General features: G+C 35.3%; 2 long non-coding RNA genes across 2 annotated transcripts in view; both read left to right on the top strand.

Moving 5' to 3' along the window:
• Positions 1-4,744, top strand: part of LOC114264453 (uncharacterized) — a 47,626-nt gene extending 42,882 nt beyond the window's left edge. Inside the window, exon 5 of the long non-coding RNA XR_014333814.1 lies at positions 4,293-4,744. This is a non-coding gene — a long non-coding RNA (uncharacterized LOC114264453). The remainder of the gene's footprint in view (positions 1-4,292) is intronic.
• A 5,130-nt stretch (positions 4,745-9,874) lies between these two features.
• Positions 9,875-10,880, top strand: LOC114277481 (uncharacterized). Its single transcript, XR_003634599.2, has 2 exons — positions 9,875-10,006; positions 10,721-10,880. It is a non-coding gene; the product is annotated as an uncharacterized LOC114277481 (long non-coding RNA).
• The last annotated feature ends 7,962 nt before the right edge of the window (positions 10,881-18,842 follow it).

Genomic DNA, 18,842 nt, shown 5'->3' with positions numbered 1-18,842 from the left:
ACACAATTATTACTCACAGAGTTCTGGGCTACAGTATGCTAGAGCGTGTCTCCCCAGTCGCCAACCCTACACAGTTCACAGGTTGAACACACTAAGCTACATAGTTGGGAAATCTCATAACTTAATCCCTAATTTGCCTTGGTGTGTTCTACATCTATACCCTCATTAAGATGCCTTAAACTAGGCGGGGAATCCTTCGCTCGAGCGAGGAAGCCAAATCTGGAATTTCCAGATCTGCCTCCCAAGCTCAAACCAAGCATTCTACCACTCCAAACTCGACCTCTTGGGCCCAAATTCTGGAAAACATCATTAAATTCAATGTATAACAAGTTTCAAAGCTCAATTTATGAATTCAAGCCCCAAAGGTGAGTCAATTAAAACCACATTCAAACCCATTTTCAAGAACAACATTCAAACATGTCATGCATGAGTTTTTAAACCAAATTAAAGCTCCAAAGCTTGATCAAATGAGCTCATTTCTTCAAGAACATGATGAATTCATGGAGTATGACCAAAAGATGGACATGCATGTAACCTTTTGCCATGAAAACAACTCAAATATCTACATTACAAACATGCATGCATGAAATGAGTTCCAAATCAACACAATGAACCAATTCTAGACTTGAATCACTAGAGGCTCAAGAATCTAATATGAATGAGCTCAAACACAACAAAGAGGGGTTGAATTCCTTACCTAGAGCTTTAGTTACAAGGTGAGGAAGTTAAATTTGCAACCTATGTTCCAATTCCTTCAATTTCCAAGCAATTCACAAGGTAGAACTCAATTTCTCTCCCTCTCCCTCTCTTGGTCGGTTAAGCACAAGAAAATGGCTGAGCAAATGTGTTTTGATTCAAGTATAAGGCTCAAGTGTGTGTATATGAGATAGTGGCAAAATGGTAAATATGGCAAACTCTTTAATTGGCTTATTTTTAATCTAATTTAATCATACCTAATCAGTTTTCAGATAAATATACCATAAAATCACATTAATTATGAGGGTCACGGAACATCAATCGGTTTCTAATTCGGCCGCCGATAAGGCCTTCAATTAGCAGTTTAAACATATAAACATGAACAGATAATCAGACAATCAAACAGATAGAATGCAATTAACTAACATATACTCAGTCAATTCAGTTTCAATTTCAGTCAGTCAGTTCAGTATTTCATTCAGTTCGATTATCAGTCAGTTATCAGTTCCGTTTAACAGTAATCGGTCAGTCATTAATCAGTAAACAGTATGAGGGTTGTTACATTTAGGGTAGCTTACAACACTTATGATCATGGAAGAAAATAGTTCAACAAGTTCTATGGAAACAAAATAACATTTATGCACATATGTTATTAAGTTGAACTGTAACGCCATCAACCATTACACTATGTGTACTTATGAATTACAGCAATGATTTTAGAATTTATACCAGACAAAACCAAAATTTATACACCATAACTTAGTCCGAACCCATAGGTTTGGAGTTAGAGCCGAATACGCCCAAAACTTACTCGAAAAAGGGCGTTTCGGGGCGAAAATTGAAAACAACCCTTGAACGACCATGTGGCTGACACGGACAGCTTCCCCATGACAAATATGACTTGTGACAACTGATGAAATGTAATTCAGACTCGTAGGTTAGGAGTTAGAGCCGAATATGTCCAAAACTTAGTCGAAAAAGGGCATTTCGGGGGCAAAAATCCAAAACAGCTCCCGAACCACCGTGTGGCTTACACAGGCAGCTTCTCCATGACAAATAGGACTTGTGAGAATTGACGAAATGTAATTCGGACCCGTAGGTTGGGAGTAAAAGCCGAATACGCCCAAAACTTACTCGAAAAAGGGCATTTCGGGGGCAAAAATTCAAAACAATCACCGAACCGCCGTGTGACTCTCACGGGAAGTTTCCCCATGACAAATAGGATTTGTAAGAACTGACGGAATGTTATTCAAACCCGTAGGTTGGGAGTTAGAGCCGAATACGCCCAAAACTTACTCGAAAAAGGGCGTTTCGGATGCGAAAATTCGAAACAGCCCCGAACCACTGTGTGACTTTCACGAGAAGCTTCCCCATGAAAAATAGGACTTATGACAACTGATGGAATGTAATCCGGATTCGTAGGTTGGGAGTTAGAGCCGAATACGCCCAAAACTTACTCGAAAAATGGCATTTCGGGGGCGAAAATTCAAAACAGCCTCCAAACGACTGTGTGACTCTCACGAATAGCTTCACCATGACAAATAAGACTTGTGACAACAGACGGAACGTAATTCGGACTCGTAAGCAGAGAGTTAGAGCGGAATACGCCTTAAACTTACTCAAAAAAGAGTTTTTCGGGGGCAAAAATTCATAACAGCCCCCAAACGATCGTGTGGCTCACACAGATAGCTTCACCATGACAAATAGGACTTATGAGAACTAACGGAACGTAATTCGGACCCCTAGGTTGGAAGTTAGAGCCACATACGCCCTAAACATAGTCGAAAAATGGGCATTTCGGGGCAAAAATTCTAAACAGCCCCTGAACCACTATGTGGCTCACATGGACAGTTCCCCCATGACAAATAGGACTTGTGAGAACTGACGGAACGTAATTCGGACCCGTAGGTTGGGAGTTAGAAACGAATACGCTCTAAACTTAGTCGAAAAATGGCGTTTCAGGGGCGAAAATTCAAAACAGCTCCTGAACGACCATGTGGCTCACACAGATAGCTTTTTCATGACAAATAGGACTTGTGAGAACTGACGGAATGTAATTCGGACTCGTAGGTTGGGAGTTAGAGGCGAATACGCTCTAAACTTAGTAGAAAAAGGCTGTTTCGGAGGCGAAAATTCAAAACAGCCCCCGAATGACAGTGTGGCTCACACGAATAGCTTTGTCATGACAAATAAGACTTGTGAGAATTGACGAAACGTAATTCGGACCTGTAGGTTGGGAGTTAAAGCCGAATACGCCCTAAACTTAGTTGAAAAATGACGTTTCGGGGGAAAAAATTTAAAACAACCCCCGAACGACCGTGTGGCTCGCACGGATAGCTTAGCCATGACAAATAAGACTTGTGAGAACTGATGGAACGTAATTCAGACCCTTAGGTTAGGAGTTAGAGCCAAATACGTCCTAAACTTAGTCGTAAAAGAGCGTTTCGGAGGTGAAAATTCAAAACAGTCCCCGAACGATCGTGTGGCTCACACGGATAGTTTCTCCATGACAAATAGGACTTGTGAGAACTGATGAAACATAATTCGGACCCATAGGTTGGGAGTTAGAGCCGAATATGCCCTAAACTTAGTCGAGAAAAGGCATTTCAAGGCGAAAATTCAAAACAACCCCCGAACAATCGTGTGGCTCGCACGGATAGCTTCTCCATGACAAATAGGACTTGTGAGAACTGACGGAATGTAATTCGGACTTGTAGGTTGGGAGTCAGAGCTGAATACACCGTAAACTTAGTCGAAAAAGAGTGTTTCGGGGGCGAAAATTCAAAACAGCCCCCGAACGACTGTGTGGCTTGCACGGATAGCTTCGCCATGACAAATAGGACTTGTGAGAACTGATGGAATGTAAATCAGACCCGTAGGTTGAGAGTTAGAGTCGAATATGCCCTAAACTTAGTCAAAAAAGGGCATTTCGGGGGCGAAAATTCAAAACAGTCCCCGAACGGCCGTGTGGCTCACACGAATAGCTTCTCCATGACAAATAGGACTTGTGAGAACTGACGAAATGTAATTTGGACCCGTAGGTTGGGAGTTAGAGCTGAATAGGCCCTAAACTTAGTCGAAAAAAGGCGTTTCGGGGGCGAAAATTCAAAACAGGCCCCGAACGACCGTGTGGCTAACACAAATAGCTTCGTCATGACAAATAGGACTTGTGAGATCTGACGGAACATAATTCGGATCCGTAGGTTGGGAGTTAGAGCCAAATATGTCCTAAACTTACTCGAAAAAAGGCTTTCCTGGGACAAAAATTCATAACAGCCCCCGAATACGCCTTACACTTAGTCGAACAACTTGCAACACTTAGTTAAAAAAACAACAACTTTATTAAAATAACATCTACATATTCTAATAATTGCCTTATATATTTATAAGATGAAGAAATTACATATTACATTTTTTGTGCAGTTGGTTGGAATAAATATTGCATGATACATATATATATGTACTTTCTTTTATTTCCAAGAAGACATTTCTCGATTGTTCTACCTTAAATGCATGTTAGAACATGTTCCATATGGCTGACTGAATTTATATTTTGTAACCAATTCTAATATTTCGTTTTTTGTTTTTCTTTGTAGATAGCTTTGTTGCGTGGACTTGTGGATAATCTATATTGGTGTATGGAGAAGAATTTTCACTTTTGTGTAGAACTAATATAATACTTTTGTCATCCTCAACTTTTGTGTAGTTCATTATTATCGATACAGAAAATTTTTGGCAATCAACAAATAATGACTGTCATGATACATAGATCACCTTCTGTCGTGGTACATATATACCATTTGTCGGTGTACATATAGGACAATTTGTCATGGTCCATAGAAAACTTTTGTCGTGGTACATATATCACTTTTTGTTGTGGTACAGATTACGGTAATTTGTACCATGCCAAATGGTAATTTCGCTTGGTAGTAAATGTATTTTTTTGTATACGGAGGGTTTTGATTTTTGTATGATATATTTTGTATGGAATTATTATTTTAGTTTGGACAATAGTTGATTTGTATGGACTTTGATATTTAATGTTATTTATTTTTGGTATATGAATGCTGATTGTGGAATGATTGATAGTATGCATCATTTTGTTTTTATACGTATTACCGATTGCATTGTATATAGACAGGTTGTGGAGAAATTATAATTTCGCAATAAAACATAACATCATGTTTTTGACAACTAAACAATTAGTAGCTAAAAAGAAATTGGGAAAAGACATTTGGCGACTAAAAGTTTTATAACCAAAAAAAAAAGACATTTAGCAACTAAAAGTTTAGTAGCCAAAAAGAAAAAAAAAAATAGACATTTGGCGACTAAAACTTTAGTAGCCAAAAGAAATAAAACATTTGGCGATTAAAATATTTCGTAGCTAAAAACAAAAAACAAAATTATAAACACACTTTTGCCAACTAAAATTTTAGTAGCAAAAAATGTAAAACTTTAGGCGACTAAATATTTAGTAGCCAAAAGAGGAACTCTTTGCTGACTAAACATTTAGTAGCCAAAGATGGAGACTTTCGGCGACTAAATTTTTAGTAGTCAAAAAAGAACTTTTTGTCGACTAAAATTTTAGTAACTAAAAAGGTGAGACTTTAGGCGACTAAAAGTTTGATCGTCGAAAAGAGTCTAATTTAATTTAATGTCCAACTTTTTGGCGACTAAATATTTAGTCGGCAAATGAATACATTTGGCGACTAAAATAATTTTAGTCGCCAATTAGCTTTCCCGTCTACTCTTCGGCTATTAATTTTGCAACCAAAAAATTTAGTCACTAAAGCTCTTCAGCGACTAAAAATTGACTTTTGGCGACTAAAAATTTAGTCGCCAAATATGAAAATTCTTATAGTAAATATAATGCATATAAGTAATTTAAATGTCTCTATCACTATAGTTTCGTAACAAAACACACCTAATTTAATTAGGTAATACATAGATAAGCAAATGGGACAACCTAGATGACCAAAACATATGACTCCCCTATAAGGAAATTCATGAATTTGAATCTTTTATAACTAAATATTTCTTCTTCTTTTTTTTCTTGAGGCTACCTCTAGAATTTTGATTATATAATTACCTGGTATATATATATGAGATGGGAGATTACATGCATTCAAAAATTAATCGGGATAAAGTCCTTGACACTCTCATGATAAAATAAAATAAAATAATTGTATTTCATATTGTTTTGGGTATTAGAGTAAATCAACCATGTTACCAAAGTTTGGAAAGTTTCTAATTAAATGGACTCAATTTTTCTCTACATCTACCACATACATTGTAAACTTTGTAGCTTAAAGAAACTTTAAATGTCTCTATCACTATAGTTTCGTAACAAAACACACCTAATTTAATTAGGTAATACATAGATAAGCAAATGGGACAACCTAGATGACCAAAACATATGACTCCCCTATAAGGAAATTCATGAATTTGAATCTTTTATAACTAAATATTTCTTCTTCTTTTTTTTCTTGAGGCTACCTCTAGAATTTTGATTATATAATTACCTGGTATATATATATGAGATGGGAGATTACATGCATTCAAAAATTAATCGGGATAAAGTCCTTGACACTCTCATGATAAAATAAAATAAAATAATTGTATTTCATATTGTTTTGGGTATTAGAGTAAATCAACCATGTTACCAAAGTTTGGAAAGTTTCTAATTAAATGGACTCAATTTTTCTCTACATCTACCACATACATTGTAAACTTTGTAGCTTAAAGAAAAAAATTGAATGAATATTAAAGTGATTAAATTCAAGTACTAAATTTTAAACACTGTCTAATATATCACCAATATATTGATTTAATGAGTTTTTTGTTCATGTTTTATACAAATACTTTAGTATACTACTTAATATATCACCCATGAATTTGTTTAATGGGTAATTTTCATGTCTTGTACCAAACACATTACATTAGCCATACAATCAAATTTTGATACACCATACAACTAATTATGTTTTTCAGAATTAATTAAAACATTTATGTTTTAAGAGTACTTACGTGTAGGTCATAATAAGTGAATTTATTATCTAATAGGTCTTATGGAAAAAAATTTATCATAAAAAAAGTCACTAATTGTGAGTTTTACCTACAATTTATAAAAATTATGACAAAAAAAAAAAAAACTAATTGTCAATTTTATACGACATATATAAAAAAAATTATCACAAAAAAATTATTTTTAACAATAATTTTATTAAAATTTATTTATAATAAAACTTAATAAAAATTAAATTTAATTATTAAGACCTATTAATAATTTAACTGTGTTTTAGGGCTGGTTTGGGGTATCCTAAAAAAGTGCACTTTTTGTCTTTTTGGACTAAAAAAGTTGAGAAAAAAATATGGAGGTTTGGATTAACTTTTTGGATTTTTATGAAAAAATGTGTATTAAAAAATTGTATAAAAAAAATGTGTAAGAGATGATTAGAGAGTGGTGGGCCCCAGCCGTACACAATGCAGCCGTGTATTGGGGTTGGAAATTATTGGCTAATTTTTGTACAAAGCATTGGACGGTTTTGTTTGGCCCGTGGGGGTCATCACGGGTCCCATTTTAATAATCTGAACCGTGTAATGTGTGTTACTCGTCGAACACTATGTACCTACAAAAAATCATGTTAATCGGATATCGATAGCTATCTGATTAAATTTATTTATTTATTAATCATTAATTATAACACCATCCATTTGTTGTACATAACTGATTTGATCATATAGTTATCGATATCCAATTAATGTGATTTTTGGCAGACATATATTACTCGACGATTTCTACATATTGAACGGTTCAGATTATCAAAACGGGACCCGTGATGGCCCCATGGGACAAACAACGGTGTGTATAAAAATCACACCCAATCATTTCTTTTGTTCTGCACTGCCGCACACAGCCGCTGACTATTTGTCAATTCCGTGTGTACCTATTTTGAAAGAAATTAATTTTTTAATTTTTTTTTTGAAAGAATAATAATATTTTTTAAAATTTTGGAGTAACTTTTTGACTTTTTAACTGATTCAGGTTATCCCAAACCAGCCCTTACTAAAGAGTCAAAAACTGTAACCATCAATGTAAGAAAATTTCACGGGAGCCTTAAGAGTCTGGGTAGCCCATCAACATTACGCGACAATCCATCCATACTAGTGGTCGTTAAGAATTTTGGTCTTATCTAAATTAATGTGATGGCGGCTTTTCATTGAAATAGTGGACTAGATTAGTTGTACGCGTGGTCGTTAGTGTATGGCGGTGCTTTAATTAACTAGATTAGTTGTACGCGTGGTCGTTAGTGTATGGTGGTGCTTTAAGTAATTTATCACTATTTAATGACTAATCTTATTTTATAATAAGAATTAGAGGTAGATGCGGATTGGTTGTGGCCACGAAACTTTCAATCTATCATCTATCTGTCAAATTAACGGATTAGAGAAAATTAATCTGTATCCGTCCGTTAATCCGACGGATGCGGATTGACAGATGGATACGAATCGATTTCGCGATTTAAAAATTTATAAATTTTTAACATAAAATTACACACTTTCTCAAAAACACAACCTGAACATAATTTAATTGTGCGTTGCACTTCCTAAAATATTGTCAAAATATAGGTAAGCAAAAGATAATGCAAGTGGGCAATGATGTACTGCCGGACCAATTCACTTCATATATTTTTAATTCACATTCAATTCAAAAACAAATAATTCAATTCATATGGATATACTGCCAAACCAAAAACAAATAATAGTGCAAGTGGGCAGTGATATATTGCCAGACCAAATCACTTCATATATTTTTAATTCACATTTAATTCAAAAACAAATAATTCAATTCATTCACATTGATATACTACCAGACCAAAAACAAATAATTCAATTCAATTCATATTTGATATACTGCCACACCAGTGGACAATGCAAAAATAACCTGGGCAATGCAAAAATAATTCTGTAAATCTTGTTATCTGTTTAAAAAAAAAACAATTTACTCAATAAATCTTACTCAATATATATAATAGTTTACTCAAAAAAAAAAAAAAAAAAAAAAAAAAAAAAAAAACCAATCTTATTATTTGTAAATCTTATATATGCCAAACCAATATATACATCAAACCCTCAATCAAGCTCAATATATACTGTTTAGTATATACATCAAATCCTCAGAGACCGATTACTCAATGACTTAACAAATCTTATATATACATCAAAACTCAATATATATTATATACATCAAACCCTCAATCAAACAAAATTTCTAAACTCAATATATACATCAAACCCTCAGAGGCCGATTACTCAACACACGAAGATTTTCATACGATCAACTCAATATATATACAGAGAGAGGTGTCTGTAAATCTTCTATAGAGAGAGATATATATATATATACCTCAGTGTATAGATCGATCGCCGTTTAGAAGTGTAGATCGTCGGTCGTTCAATGTAGATCGTCGACCTGAGGTTACCGTTGGAGATAGGTATGGTAGAGAGAGAAAGAGAGAGAGAGAGAGAGAGAGAGAGAGAGAGAGAGAGTGTGTGTGTATGTGTGTTGTTCTTTTGTTTGTTTGTTGGGTCTATGTAATAAAATTGGTGGGCAAAAAAGGTCACGGCGCGGGTCGGGTTTGGTGGATAAAATGGTGGATCACCCGCCACCTGACCCGAACCCAAGAAACTTGAAAATTCAGGCCCGCACTCGTCCACTACACTCCATGCATCCATTCATTTGTGGTCGGGTCGGGTCGGGCGATTCTTGTAACAACTCAAATTTTTAATTATTTTGTAGAATTTATACTAATATTATTTAATCTCAGTAAAGAAAATATATAATTTATTATATATTATGTGTAATTTTTTAAAACAATATAATTATTAAAAATTTAGGGATTAAAATATAAATAATAATAATGGGTGTGGTAATAAAATAAATAATTAATTTTCTATTAGTATATAATAAAATGTAATTTAATTAAGAATTAATTTATTTATATAATTATATTAAAATATCGGGTCAAAATATAATTATCTTAAATATTTATTTAGGATAAAATTGAATCTATGAAATTATTATCAAAATATGTGGGATGAATTGGGGCTAGCCACGTGTTGGCGAGAGAAGGTTCTACCTCCCTATAAATAGGGAGGCTTTGATTCACCTGGAAGGAAGAAAAGACAAAGAAACGAAAGAAAGAAAGACAAAAAAGAAGAAAAGAAAGAGATGAAAGGAAGGAAAAAAATAGTGAAAGTTTAAAGGGTCTTTGATAGTAGAAATGGATAGTAAGGTATTAAAGTTAAGGTGAGTTATATTATAACTCAAAATATATTTTATTTATGTTTTGACTTACTATACTTATTTTATATAAATTATGTTTTATAAATTATATTAAGTTATATTATTATTTTAGCTACGTAGTTTTATTTCTGAACTCTATTTGCTTAAAAGGAAACCCACGGATATGTTTGTTTATATTTTAAAGAATATTTGACTATAACCTTATAAACAATTATGTTTTGTAAGTACCACTACGGAAGTCTCATGCTTTGGGAGACTTAAATAACCATTGGCTTCTGTTTGGTTACTTTGTGACCCTCTGATCCATTGATCTCTGTTTTGTGCGAAGGTAAGTGCTACACTATTGTGGGAGCCACTTCTAGAATCCGTACGAGCCACCTCTTGAATCCGTACCTCTATTCTGACTGTCACTTCTGTGACCTCTGTTCTATTCTGTACCGTGGTTATGGTCATTTACTTACATAATTTCTGTATTTCAGTTTTATTACTTAAATGAGCAGTTTCTGCGACTTAAATAATTTGTTTACCAAATTACCGTGGCTATAGTTATTTATTTACATAATCTCAATTTTGCTACTTAAAGGATTATTTGTTCTGACTAAGTTATCTTAAATGTTTTGGCCTAACTAACTATCCATGGTTATTTCGTGTCCCTTATACTCTTGGTATAATATTTCTCACTCTGCCATGTACTTATAGTTGTTTACTAATTTTCAGGAAACAATGAAATTCAGAAATAGCCTTTGGAGAGTCTTGGATACGGGGCTGCGGAATACACACACACGGCACTTTTATTGATATTTTTCTATGTAAATATCGGCCTTTTTGGTCAATAAATTTTATAATAAAAATAGAAATTCCAGTGATTATTTTGATACCCTCATTTAAATATTACTTCCGCTCGCGTTTATTAATTTGTTTAAGAATGGGCCGAAGGTAACTTCAGTTACTGGGAGCAGGTCGTGACAGTTCTGGCGGGTCGGTGGATCCGCTGCACAGCCCTAATAAGAATTATAATATAATTGGATTAATAAAAGATAGAAATTATTCATTTAATCTCATTTACAATCTTTTTATTAACCTATGACACAATGTAAAATAGTATTATCATTATCTCGTTTGGGGACTAGATATTTTAATTAAAAAGTCATCATAAATTGTCACATCATTTACTCTATTTTTTTAAATATCTTTTCATAAAAAATTAAAAAATTATTAAAGTAATTTATTCCCAAACGATTATTAGGCAATTGCATACTTTAATACTTAATTATCTTGGGAAATAATGGGCAAAAGTTTTGCTATAATTACATTATATGATTTGTCCAGTATTTATTATTATTATTATTATTTAATCTGGGAAAGGGACATTAGGGTTTATTATAGTAAGGTTGTTAATAATAATTATTATTTATATATGTTTTTAAATTTTAGGGCTGCATGGATACTTTATTACTGTACTATTGACATATCCTCTAGCAGCCTTTATTGTTTATATTTTAAATTATTGTAAATGTATGAAACTTATTATAAAAGATGATATAATTTAATATTATTTTGCAAACCATCCAAAAAAAACATTTTTAAATGTTTCAAAAAGTGTTTTAAAGAATGAATTTCAGTTTTTTGTTTTTTTTTTTAAAAGGTTAATGTGGTCACAATTTTTAAAACAAAATAGAAGATAATAAATTTTGAATATATATATATATATTTTTTTTTTATGCTCTGTGGACGAAGTCAAACCTACAATTTCTTGGAAGGTACCCAAAAGGAATATGCCGGATCAATGTTTTAAATGTCAAACCTGATACAGACCCCACTTCGGGTCACCCCTTCCAACACCACCACTCACCAACCCCGACTTGTGGGTGATCCTCATCAGCACCTTCTACCCATGTATACGTGGAGGTCAATGAGAGAAGGGTTAAAAAAAAAAAAAAAAAAATTTGAACCAATCAGTATTTATTGAGGGTGGCAGGGGTCGCTTCTAGTAAAATCTCACTCATTCTTATTTTAAATATAAAGGATTAATTAATATATAAGAAAAAAAATAAAATAAGAGTAATATTAAAGACCTACACATTTGAAGGGGTGATCATCAATTATTGAGTATGTAACAAATCAAAACTTGACGAAAAATACTAGCACCCCAAATGTTTTATCAATATTTCTACTAAATGTCTTATATGAGTGTGTGAGTGAACCTCACACTTATTTGAGACATTTAATAAAAATATTAATAAAATATTTAAAATCCCAATAAAACATTTGAAATATCTAACACAACTTAACTTTGACACTTATCATGACATCATTGTGGTAGAATTGTGGGTATTTTTTTGAGGGGTAATGTTAGGATACCAAATTTTCTACCAAACAAATGATCAAATGTCTCACATGGGTGTGGGGTGTGGGGTCCGTAATTTTGTGGACCCCACACCCATGTGAGACATTTGATCATTTATTTTGTAGAAAATTTGGGACCTCTAGCATTTTCCTTTTTTGAGTCATTAAACAATTTTCAAAAAGTAATGGACTAAGCTCGAAGCCCGCCCTAATTTGGGCTGGTCTCAATTTGCAGTAAGTATGGGCCAGGTTTAAAGATTCTGGGCAAATTTCAATTTGGGCTGAGCTTGATCTGTCCGTAGCTTAACCCGAACCTTAGCCCAATCTGTAGTGTAAATATGGGTTGGCATTCTTAGGCGTCTAGCTTGTCATCCAATTTCCAAATAGGTCTAGCCCAAACTACACTTTTAGAGATGTAAAGCGAAATAAGTTATTTATGCTAGATTTGTATTTGTTTGACATCAATTCATTATGTAAATAAATTAAATTTAAATATATTTTATAATTTATTAAGTTTTGTATCAAATTTAAACAATCTATCCCTTGGTTGGCTTGACTCGATTGTACTAATTATAAAAAAATTAAATTATTCAAACTTGGTTCGAGATCGACTCAATTAAAGTTTGTTTGAGATCAATTTGAAAAATAAACAAGTCAAACTTAAAATATTTTGAAACCAATTTAGCTTTAAAACTACTTTTTAATTATTTCTTATTTAATTCTACTTAACTTTTACAACCTTACTTAGTTCACTATGGCGGTTGCCATTCGTCCTAATCATAAGTTACTAGTATTAACTGCCTTGAATAATAATAATTATATTTTATCCCATTTGATAAAAAAAAAAAAGACGTAACAACTTAGGCTTTAAAAGAGTAACAGTATAAATACATATTAAATTACATGTATCATACTTTATTTTGTGTCTATTTTATCTGCGATTATTTTTTTATGGGTTGCCAAATTTAAAAAATATATTTAACTCTTTCGTAATTTGACATAAGAATACATTCAGAATACATAATAATTAAAATTAAAAAAAATATATTAATATGTGCTCTCGTGACACACACACACACACACAACCCCCCCCCCCCCCCCAACAAATCCTAATGTGGAAAACTAACGGAAATTGTTATTTTATAGATTGTGACATGCTTTTGATTAATTATTTTTTGAAAAGTTGCCATTTTAAAATCATTGACTTTCACTACCTAGGTTATGTTACCCTTTCGACCCCCTTTTAGGTACCTTTTTTTTTATTAAAAAGTACCTAAAAAAATTAATTAAATAAATTTTTATTAAAATGTACTTAAAAAAATTTAAGAGATATTATAATGGCCTTGGATTGTACCAATTGAATTGAGCTTAAGGTAAGTCGGTTTTTTATTAAATATAGGGGTGTTTTGAGAAGATGGTTAAAAATTAATTTTTTAATTTTTTTTAAAAAACGTGAGAAATAATGTGATTCAAAATAAGTTAAAAGTTGAAAAATAACTTTTAACCATCTTTTCAAAATAACCCATAAATTTAAATGTACCAAATCCCACACGAGAACTATGTACTAAAGCATTTTTATCTTAACATTAAATTATATTATGGGGAATTTTTTTTAAGATTCCTAATAATAGTAATTTAGAGGATAAAGGACACTGATGTTGGCCGAAAGGTACCACATTGAGGCCACTTAAGTTACAGTTTTAGTCTTTCAATTTTATTTATTTGGTGGAAATGATGTGCTTCGTGCACTCGTACAGATTTGGCAGGAAATATGAAACTTCAATCAAAAAGGGCGCGAAAGCAGATTCTCCGTGCGAGAAGTGAATAATCCGAGCCAGCCAGACTACCGCACGTGCGGCCCACATAGGCGCACGAGCGGTCCACCTAGGGACGCGTGCACCGAATTTTTGGTCTGTTTTGCTGCGAATAAAAGAGAGAAAAATAGCCAAACCTAGGATTCGAAAATTTAATTCAGAATAGAGGGAGGCTAGGGTTCCAAAGAGGTGATATTCTACCAAAGCTTGAAGGACACTTCCATGGGAGTTTCTTCCTCATCTTCTTCCTCTTTCCACTCCTCCATGAGTGGCTAGTCGTCTTTTCTAGGGTTTTGATGAAACCCTTGCCATGTAACGGAATTTTTCATGAGCTTTAATTGTAAATTGGTTTGAATGAATGTATGGATGATTTAGAAGTTTTTAAAAATTGTTTCGCTCATCTCTTTAAGCATTTTACTCTCTGTGATTGTTTAATGCTTTTCATACATTAGTATTCTTTGTGTTTGTATTCAAAGTACGAAACGAGTCATGCTATGAGAGACGGGTCGTTTTGCTAACATAGTTTAGAGTAAACGACTCGTACTACTCGGGATAATTCGTGCTTGTACGTTGAACGTAACAACTCTCTTGATCAATATTTCAAACTTGTAGTTGTGAAATATTGGGTAGTTCAAACCGGATTGCAATTGATGGCTGATGTTAAGTCTCATTCATGTGGTTAGTGGTGTGGTTAGTGGTGAATTCTCTGCCCTAGGATTTTTCTCAAAAATTAATATCTCAAACCTTAATTTCAATTGTCAGTATAATTCCTCAATTTCATTTAATTGCTGTTTAGTTATAAAATCAATCTTATATTTTTAATCAAAATTAATTTAGGAATTTTGCGATTGAATTAATCTAATTTCACATTTGTCCCTGTGGATCGATACCTGGACTTGTCATTATTCTAATAGAATTTGGTATAGTTTAGTGATTATTTTTGGTGTGTTCAACGACCCATCAAATTTTGGCACCGTTGCCGGGGACTTCTGGCGAAATTAGTTAATTTAAAGTTACATTCTTATTTTAATTTTTAGTTTAGGATTTTATGCTTTTGTGTTGCTAAGTGTGCAGAGCGTTTGAAATTGGAGCTATCACTGAAGTGCAAGCGGAGCACAGCCGAGCTTTAAAAATATATATAAAAAAGAAAAAAACCACAGCATTAAAGTACGTAAACAGAAGCAAACACTCAACAGCAAAGCACCAAAGTGCTAAAACGAAAGTCAAAACTCAAATAGAGGTTGGAGACAACGTCTACACGTCAAGCATCCGCAAGACGAGTAAAGCGTTTTCGTTGAACCGCTGTGAGTATTTCTCCGTTGGCATTCTACTTTCGTAACTTAATGCACAGAGTCGAACTTTTTGTGTGTGTGTGGGTAGTGTATACACGGGCGCCATTCTTGTCGGCCGAAATTGTGGAGTTTGGACCTTGAACTAGAAAAGACTCTTAGGAGACTAAGGGCCTCTGCTTGTGTTCTTCGGCTTGAGTATTCATCTTCATACATTGAGCCATTAGAGATGGCAGATCCTGATGTCCCGAATGTGCCTAACCGAACCCTTAAGGATTATTTCGCACCCACTGCATATACATCACCATCATGTATCCAATTACCCAACACCACTGCTGCTCATTATGAGATTAAGTCCAACACCATACAAATGCTCCCATCATTCCATGGACTGACTCATGATGATCCTTATAAGCATTTGAATGAATTTCTGAAAATTTGCTCGATAGTGAGGATCCAGAATTTCACAAATGAGGCCTTAATGTTGCGATTGTTTCCATTCTCATTAAAGGATAAAGCCAAACACTGGCTAAATTCTTTACCTGCTAATTCAATCACAACTTGGGATCAATTACAGCAACGGTTCTTGGAGAAGTACTTTCCCATAAGTAAAACCAACCAACTTAGGCGAGCCATCACAAACTTTGCTCAAATGGATGGCGAGCAATTCCATGAGACGTGGGAAAGACTTCGAGACCTTCTCCAACAGTGTCCCCACCACCAAGTGCCTGATTGGCAACTTGTTCAAACATTTTATTATGACTTAACTGAGCCGCACCGCCAAATGGTGGATTCGTCCTGTGGTGAGACATTCATGTTTAAAAATGATTCCAAGGCATGGCAATTGTTTGAGAACCTAAGTGATAATTCCCTTCACCATGCCTCCGCAGCCCGGCAAGTCCGGCAACCAGTAGTTAGAGCCCCGAAAAGAGGGGGCATTTATGAGGTCGGCCAAAACCTAGAGTTAGCCCAACAAGTAGAGGCATTGTCCCACAAAATGGACCAATTATTAGCTGCGGGACATGGCCCTACCCAGCAAGATCAGCCTCAATTCCGTGAGGCATGTGTTATATGTGCGAGCCCTGCTCATGACTTGAGCGAGTGCCCTTCGGAATCACAATTTCCGGAGTTAGTCCAAGAACATGTGAATGCGGCTCAAGGATTCTCCAACCCGGGTAATTATCTATACTCCAACACATACAATCCGGGATGGAGAAATCACCATAATTTTTCATGGAGACCCCCTTCACAAGGCACTTCTTACAATCCTCTACCACCAAGGCAGAATTTCAATAATTTTGCCAACCAATCATCCTACCGACCACCGCAACCTTATTGACCCCCACAACCGTACCAGCAACCACAACCCCCGCCTGTTCCTCAGGGCAACTCTGCCTTTGAGACTCAAGTGTTGGAAGTTCTCTCAGAACTTAAAGAGTTAGCACCGGTAGTTCACTCCCACACTCACTCTATTGCCAAGCTAGAGGCCCAATTGGGTAAAATGGCTAACAACATGAATCGAAGAGATGAGGGAAAATTACCAAGTCAAACTGTGGCCAACCCTAAGGGATAATACGGGGTAGAGAGTTCGGGTGGGAATGGAAAGTACCATGAGCAGGTGCAAGTAGTGATTAGTTTGAAAAGTGAGAGGGAGCTAAAGCCTCAGTCAGTTGCTTCTAATGCAACTAGAGCTAAGAAGGGTGACCACGGTGGTTCACCTAATGAGAGCAAGGGTGCAGGGGAAACACTTAAGAGAGATGACTTAGTCCCTAACACTTCACATGAGACCAAGGCACCATATGTGCCTAAGGCACCATTTTCCCAATGCCTTGATACACCGTCTCCTTTTAATAAGAAGACGGCATCTATGAAGGCAATGATGGAGGTCTTTAAACAGGTAAAAATCAACCTCCCCCTGCTGGAGGCGATTAAGCAAGTACCCTCCTATGCCAAATTTCTGAAGAACCTTTGTATGCAAAAGCGTAAATCTATGACACATGTGTTCCAAAAGGTCCTACTCACGAAGCAAGTAAGCTTCATCTTGTTGAATGACACACCTCCTAAGCTTAAGGACTCGGGTGCCCCTAACCATTGCATGCATTATAGGGGACCATTTTATTGATAGGGCCTAGTGTCAATCTGTTGTCGTACTCTGTGTACGAGGAATTTGGGCTTGGCGAGTTGAAGCCCACTACTGTTACTCTTCAGTTGGCTGACCGGTCCCTCAAAGTGCCACGTGGAATGATTGAGGATGTGCTAGTTAAGGTTGATAGGTTCTACTTCCCTATTGACTTTTTGGTGTTAGATATGGAACCAGTAGCCAATTCTAGGAAACAAATCTCGGTGATCTTAGGTTGATCGTTCTTGGCTACGGCCAATGCATGCATTAATTGTCGGACCGGAGTTATGGAAGTTTCATTTGATAACATGCAAGTGAAACTTAATATTTTCCAAGCATCCCAACAACCCCATGAGAGAAAGGAGTGCTTATTTGTAGATGTTGTGGATGAGGTTGTGGAGGAAGTTTTGCCCTCCATTCTTGTAGAGGACCCTTTAGAGACTTGTCTAGCTCATTTTGGGTTTGAAAATTTTGATATTGATGGGTCAGTTGAGGAGATGAATGTCTTGCTTAATGCTTCTTCTACATCAGATTTTCCTCCGTGAAAAGCCCGATTTGAGTCACTTCCTCCTCTGTCAAAAGAGCCTGCCATTCCATCTGTGGTCACACCACCTACACTTGAGTTGAAGCCACTCCCAGCCACACTCAAGTATGTATTTTTAAGGCCCTAGGATACTTTACCAGTCATCATTGCATCTGACTTGATTGTAGAGCAGGAGAGTCAGTTAATGAGTGTTCTCGTGGCACATCGGAGTGCTATAGGGTGGTCAGTGGCTGATTTGAAAGGGATAGATCCCTCTATGTGCATGCATTATATACACCTAGAGGAGGACACCAAACCTTCTCGCAAAAATACAACGGAAACTGAATCCTAATATGAAAAAGGTGGTGAAAATGAGGTATTGAAATTGTTAAATGCGGGTATTATATACCCCATCTCAGATAGCAAGTGGGTGAGTCCCACACAAGTGGTGCCCAAAAAATCGGGCATCACTGTTGTTGAGAATGAGAGAGGAGAGTTAGTCCCCACATGAACCACTTCTGGGTGGCAAGTGTGCATTGATTATAGGAGACTGAATTTCTCGACTAGGAAGGATCATTTTCCCTTACCTTTCATTGACCAGATCCTAGAGCGATTAGCGGGGCAGGGTTTCTACTGTTTTCTTGATAGATATTCGGGGTATAATCACCTCTCCCGAATCCTTGTTGAGTATACTAGTGACCCTCTTATTTTGCATGATTCGTTTCCGAACGAACAACTCTTTGAGCTG

Source organism: Camellia sinensis, chromosome 6, assembly GCF_055761805.1.
Source record: "Camellia sinensis isolate YWXY chromosome 6, ASM5576180v1, whole genome shotgun sequence".
Lineage (NCBI taxonomy): Eukaryota > Viridiplantae > Streptophyta > Magnoliopsida > Ericales > Theaceae > Camellia > Camellia sinensis.
Note: the sequence above shows the minus strand (reverse complement) of the source record. Positions and strands in the feature narration are given on the sequence as shown.